Source organism: Solanum lycopersicum, chromosome 8 (assembly GCF_036512215.1).
Source record: "Solanum lycopersicum chromosome 8, SLM_r2.1".
Taxonomy (NCBI): domain Eukaryota; kingdom Viridiplantae; phylum Streptophyta; class Magnoliopsida; order Solanales; family Solanaceae; genus Solanum; species Solanum lycopersicum.
The window spans coordinates 42903767-42910750 of record NC_090807.1 but is presented as its reverse complement, the minus strand read 5'-3'; the positions used below and the strand labels follow the sequence as shown (position 1 = coordinate 42910750).

At 36.2% G+C, this 6984-nt stretch overlaps 1 long non-coding RNA gene across 2 annotated transcripts; it reads left to right on the top strand.

The window, feature by feature from the left end:
- The first annotated feature begins 4482 nt into the window (after positions 1-4482).
- LOC138337738 (uncharacterized) lies at positions 4483-6643 on the top strand. 2 transcript variants are annotated; one of them, XR_011211130.1, is made up of 3 exons: positions 4483-4593; positions 5332-5940; positions 6265-6643. It is a non-coding gene; the product is annotated as an uncharacterized lncRNA (long non-coding RNA). The 2 variants fall into 2 exon arrangements; XR_011211129.1 differs by lacking the exon at positions 6265-6643 and having other exon boundaries at positions 5332-6213.
- Positions 6644-6984: the final 341 nt, after the last annotated feature.

Sequence of the window (6984 nt, the reverse complement as noted above, 5' to 3'; positions counted from 1 at the left end):
ATTAGAGGATCAGAGTGTCACGTTCCGACACAAGAGGAATAAAGAGAATGAATCTTGAATTATGTTAATGGACTCAATTTAATGAACCTATTTCCCAAATGAGTATTGTATGGAGGCTTGAGTCCTCATGGGTGTACTTGGCGTTATTATCAATTTAATGAACCTATTTCCCAAATGAGTATTGTAGTTGATTTTATGATATTATTCGATATACATTGCTTTCTATTTTGAGTTGGCTGATGATATCTACTCAGTACTTGTGTTTTGTACTGACCCCTACTTGTATGTTTTCTTTTTGTTAATTATGGAGTGCAGCAAACGTACCGTCGTCTTCAACTCAACCGCAACTCTAGCCAGTATTCATCACGTCAGATTTAAGGGTGAGCTATTGTTTCTAGCTTTGACTGGATCTTCTTCTTCTCGTCTTGATGCCTTGAAGTTCTGGCATAGACTAGTTGTTTAGTTATTTTAGCTTCTTAGATACTCTTAGATTTAGTAAGTTGAGGATAGATGTTCTTGTGATGATGACTTCCAGATTTTGCGGATAATGATAAGTTTTGAGTTTTAGAAGTTAATTATTGATTTCGTTATTGAGTTTTAAGTCTTCCGCATTATATTCTGCCTATTATGTTTGAAATGTTGGGGTTTAGATGGGTTGGTTCGCTCACATAGTAGGATAAGTGTGGGTGCCACTCGTGACCCGTGTTGGGTCGTGACAAACTTGGTATCAAAGCATTAGGTTTGTTAGTCTCATCACACAAGAACGAGTCTAGTAGAGTCTTAAGGAATGGTAGGGGGACGCCTTTACTTTACATTGAGAGTCTATAAGACTTTAGGAAAATTCCATTCTTTCTTTCTTTCGTGCTATTACTTGGATCCAATAGTATCTAGGTTATACAAATTGGTATTTGACCATCTTCACTCTATTTCGTAGATGGTTAGAACTAGAGCAACAACCGCGCCAACCCCAGCACCGGCAAGACAAGAGGCGTCTGAGCAAGTCACTGAGACTGTAGCTCGAAGAGGAACAGTGGCAAGAGGCCGTGGTAGAGGTCGTAGGAGGACATCCTCTAGAGGAAGAGGACAAACACCTGGCCCATCTAGTACTAGGGTGGTGACTCCTCCACCGACTGAGGAAGTAGTAAGAGAGGGTGAGGAAGGGGAAAGTGAGCAAGTGCAGAATAAGGAATTACCACCCCAACCTACCCCAGAGATGATTAATCAGGTTCTTGCTTATCTTAGCGGGTTAACTGATCAAGGCCAGACACCTCCAGTGTTTTCTCCACCACCGCCTCAGGTTCCGGGAGTACAACATTCAGCTGCTATGGCTCCCCGCAGGGATTCCTCATTGGAAATAGGAACGTTTCCTCGGTTGACTACAAGGCCTATAATGACAAGTGATCAATATGAACTCTTCAGTAAGTTCTTGAAATTGAAACCTCCAGTCTTCAAGGGTGCTGAATCTGAGGATGCCTACGATTTTCTGGTTGATTGTCATGAGTTACTACATAAAATGGGCATAGTGGAACGGTTTGGCGTTGAGTTTGTAACCTATCAGTTTCAGGGAAATGCCAAAATGTGGTGGCGGTCACATGTTGAGTGTCAACCCGCACAGGCACCACCTATGACTTGGGCGTCGTTCTCTAGCTTAATTATGGAGAAGTATATCCCCGGGACCTTGAGGGATAGGAGGAGAGATGAGTGCTTGAGCCTAGAGCAAGGCAAGATGTCGGTGGCTGCGTATGAGGCTAAGTTCCATGCATTATCCAGGTATGCCACCCAGCTCTGCTTCAGTCCACAAGAGCGGATTCGCCGTTTTGTGAAGGGGTTGAGGTCAGATTTGCGGATTTCAGCCTTACAAGTAGCGGCTACAGCGAAATCTTTTCACGTTCCGACAAAAGAGGAATAAAGAGAATGAATCTTGAATTATGTCAATGGACTCAATTTAATGAACCTATTTCCCAAATGAGTATTGTATGGAGGCTTGAGTCCTCATGGGTGTACTTGGCGTTATTATCAATGATTCTTGTACTTGTTGTTGCCACCTGTTGAGTATTGTAGTTGATTTTTTGATATTATTCGATATATATTGCTTTCTATTTTGAGATGTTCGATGATATCTACTCAGTACTTGTGTTTTGTACTGTCCCCTACTTGTATGTTTTCTTATTGTTAATTGTGGAGTGCAGCAAACGTACCGTCGTCTTCAACTCAACCGCAACTCTAGCCAGTCTTCATCACGTCAGATTTCAGGGTGAGCTATTGTTTCTAGCTTGGACTGGATCTTCTTCTTCACGTGTTGATGCCTTGAAGGTCTGGCATTGACTAGATGTTTAGTTATTTTAGCTTCTTAGATGCTCTTAGATTTAGTAAGTTGAGGATAGATGTTCTTTTGATGATGACTTCCAGATTTTGGGGATAGTGATAAGTTTTGAGTTTTAGAAGTTAATTATTGATTTCGTTAATGAGTTTTAAGTCTTCCGCATTATATTCTTCCTATTATGTTTGAAATGTTGGGGTTTAGAAGGGTTGGTTCGCTCACGTAGTAGGATAAGTGTGGGTGCCACTCGCGACCCGTATTGGGTCGTGACATTTCTAAAGATTGTGTTTTTGGTTGGGTGACAAGCAACTAGATGTGGGAGATTCTATGTGGTTATGTCGTGCTAGATTGTTCAAATAATTATATGTAAATTATTGATGTTGAACAATGTGGGCCTACAGTTTTACATGAGTAATGAGGATTCAAGGAGATTGATACTACTTTGTTGATGGGATGATACAATTTGTTATGATGTGTTACATAGGAATTTAATAGTGATTAGAGACTATGATATTATAGGTTACCGAAGTATTGAAGTGACCAAGAATTTCTCAAGTGTTGGTATGATATGATGGTTGTGAATCTTAGTTAATTAAACTTTAGTATCTGAAAGATTATGTGATGTTTACATTGTATGTGATTTAATAAACTTTATATTGATTGGAAAAAAGATTTTGTATTTGAAATTAGTGCTATTGGCCTTAGGTGGGATCCATATCTGTCATGAAATACTTAAATGGAAAGAGAGGGAACCATAGTTTGAAAATTTTTGAGGCGATAATGTGTTTGTTAAGAAGACTTTAGTACTTAGGTTTGAAAATAAGGTAAATGGTTGGTATGGCTATGAAGTTTTTTTAATATTAAGAGTATTAACCTTAGTGAAATACTATAAAGAGCATTTGTGGTTCGATTAAATAAGTATGTGAGCAATTATAATCGACACTAAATTGGTGATTGCGAGTATCAAGATAAAATTAAGAGACACAGTCATATGAATGAAAATGTTTGATATGAGAACTATGGAAGAAGTATCTAGTGTTATTCGACTTTGGTTCTGTCTATTCTTATATGAGCACCTACTTCGTTTTGAATATGATTTGGAGTGTGGTTCGCTATCTGTACCCACATATTTTTTCATATCTATGAGTGAATTCCTAGTGGTGGATCGGGTGCGCTGATTCTGTAATTGTACTCTTGGTAGGGTAGCACCCTTTGTTAGAGGGTCTATTTTAGTTATGGAAGATTTGGTGTTGTTTGGAATAATGTAAGTGTGCTAGTGATTCTACATGCACAACTTTTCTTAAGAACTCGTACAAGTGCTACCATGGATACTCATAGTTGCTTGATTGTCTTAATATTCATCTTGTAACTGAGGTCACTTTTCGAATATGTGTGATTTGTTAACTTGGGTGTATATATCTATGTGCTTACTTCATCTTGTTCTTCTTTGGGTTAGATAAGTTTGATTCTCCCTTGATGAGTACATAATATCTAAAGATTATGTTTTTATAACTTAGGTTCGTAGAAAGATTGTCTTTTTAGAAGGAATCTTGATCAGATTTGTGATGGTTTATGCATTATGAGTGTGTGGTGAATGGTTGGTAAAGTCCACTTTTGGTTGTACCTAGTATTGTTTCAGAAGTCTATCTTAATTATGTGAGAAAAGATTCGTCATGGTGGTTGTGTTATGATCCAATGAGTTTAACTTTAGATTTAGTTAATGAGTTAGTTTGTGACTTGATAATCACTCTTGAATTATAGATCTTTAAAAGTTTGATTGGAAAGTTCAATTGTTAGTGTTGATCTTGACTAAATGGTCATAAATATGAGCTTAGTTGGAGAGATGAACACCAACTAGTAGGTGTAACTCATGGTTTTGTTACGTTGACGAACATATTATTTAGTGGTGGATAATATAATGACCCGAAAAATCAGTTTTTAAATTTTTTTATAAAATTTTCATTTCTACCCATTTCAATAGTTGCCCCCGAGTCATTCTTGGTTTGAGAATTTTAAATTATTTGACAACTATGGTTATGTAGTTGATGGGTATTTATTATATAATTTATTTAGTTAATCGGTGGTTAGTGAGTCAAGCCCATAATCTATTTAAGACCTTATTTATTTATTTATTTTTCTTCATAACCCTTATACATAAACAAGTTAAATGGATTATTATATTCTTTTATCATTATACGGAATTAGCCGCAACCTCCCCACCCATTCCACCGGGCAGACGATAGCAGAGGATAAGAAAAGACAGACTATTTCAGGTAAAAATTTGTTCATATATATCGTCTTTAGTTTGTAGTTATTATTAGGGTGTGTGGGCATAAGTCATTTATCAAATGGTTGTGTACTTGAAATGACTTGGTGTTAATTTGGTCGAGAAAACATTGTGTTATGAATTGACGGCAAGTTTGTCATTTCACGTCAATAGCAAGAAGTGTAGATTGAGTTTTCATGTTCAATTAATGTTATAATCAGATCTCTTCAGTATTTTCCACAAAGAAAACACACAATTACTGCCATGGACCCCACTGTAATATGCATCCTTGGCTCAAATTGTACTTATATAATTAATTAATTATGACAATTTTTGATAATTATGAAGCAATTATAGGTGATGGAGGTTGTACTGTTCAATAGACATACAAATAGCCTGCCGTATAAAAGTATTTTATCAGTTATCTTTATGTTCGTGTTTAGTATAATTGATTTAAATTGGGATCAATTTGAAATCTTTTTAATAGTTCTCATATTATGATTAAAGTTTTGATATATTTGTTATCAAATTAAATAGTAGGTGAATGTTATTATATTTATGATGTTGTAGACTTGGAACATATTTCTAGACTTTAAACTTAGGGATAGGAAAGTCGACATGTTAATTAACATCGAGTTTAGGAACTTTATTATAAATTTGAGTGAGTTTTTGAGTCAAGGCTACATACATTATAATATGTGTGTTGTTAGTTTTGAAATCTTATGGTGGTCATTTATTTACATAGATTGGCTTGAATTGGAAGTTCAATTGAAAGTGGAAGACTCAAGTTCTGGAGTAATTGCTCGACTAATAGAGGCAAATGGATTTCTAAACTCTTGTTAAGTGTATGGAATGTGTGTAATTCCTTTTGGTATATGTTTGGGAGTAACTGAATTGGTGATGTGTTGACTAATCCGCATTGATTAATTTTAGTAATGATAAAAAGAGGATAACAAAAGGCAATGTGATTAATTGTTTATGTGTGATGTGTTGAGAAAGGTTTGAAGGATTGTTGAATCATTATTGATGTCATTTCATATTTGTGTTGTTGTGAACTGTGCAACGTTATGAAAATGGTCATCACTTCATTATTTGTGTGAAGATGTCATTTGTATTATTCTGAGGCATTCGTTGTGACAAGTGTTATGTTCTTTGAGAAAGAATGAGTACTTAAGAGGATGTACCATTTTGAGGGATGTATCACGCGCCACGATGGATACTATATTTCGAGGGACGTATTGCGCGCTGCGATGGTTACTATTATCGAGGGTCGTATCATGCGCCGCTACAGATTCATGGACAGATATGTCCCCCATGGATCCCGTACTGAGAGACAACTGGTGTGTATCACTAGGTCAGACATGCATCTTTATACTTGACATTGCATTCCATTGAATTGCACACACTTATCATTAATGAACTTGATATTGCGTTTTGCTGGTTTGGTGAATGCCTTTCTGTATAATTGGTGATTGATGAATACTGAGCTTGTTGTTGAGGATATGAAATTTTTTAAAGTATTGTTGGTGAGGACATGTAATTTCTTAAAGTGTTGTTGTTGAGAACATATAATTTGTCAAAGTGTTATTGTTCAGGATATGTAATTTATTTAAGTGTTATTGTTGAACTATGTGCGCTGTAAACCTTGAGTTTTCAGGTTGAGCTGATTTTTATGCAGGTTGTAAATTGTGGAGGTTCGCTTTGGGGTTGGTAGGAGTACCCGTATTTCATCTCCTTAACATGTGTTTAGAGGTTTATTTGTTGAGTACTGTGTCGTTTGGTACTCATCATTTGCTTCTACATTATTTTTTTGTATGCTACTAACGCGGAACTTACTGATATACTCTCTTATTTTCCGAAGCTTGTTGGAGAATTGTGAGGTAGTTGTTTGTCATCTCAGCGGACCTTCTTACTCCTGTTCATGATTTTGTTTTACTCTAGAAACAATATCATTTGAGACTTATATTTTGTTTTGATTCAATTGTATAATTTAGAGGCTTGTACACGTGACTACCAAGTTTTAGGGTACAATTTAAGTTGATAGTAATTTTTCTGAATTTTATTGTAATTGTTGAGTTTTAGGCTTACTTGTCATGGTTGGATGAGACGAGTGCCATCACGTCTATTTTTGGGTCTTGACAAGGCATATCTTTCGAACGTCATGAAAATTCTTGGTCATTTGACCTCCAAACTTCTCGAAGCTCAACAAACTACTTACACATGCTATAATAACTCATTTATGCACCTTACAACCTCATGAAACATACATAAACTCATAAAAGTACTTATTAGGCACATCAGTGACTTAGTCGTTGAATGTCTTAGTCGTCCCTTAACGTTTGACTTCCAACAAACCTAATACATTAGCTATGTCACGACCCAAAACGAGTCGTGAGTG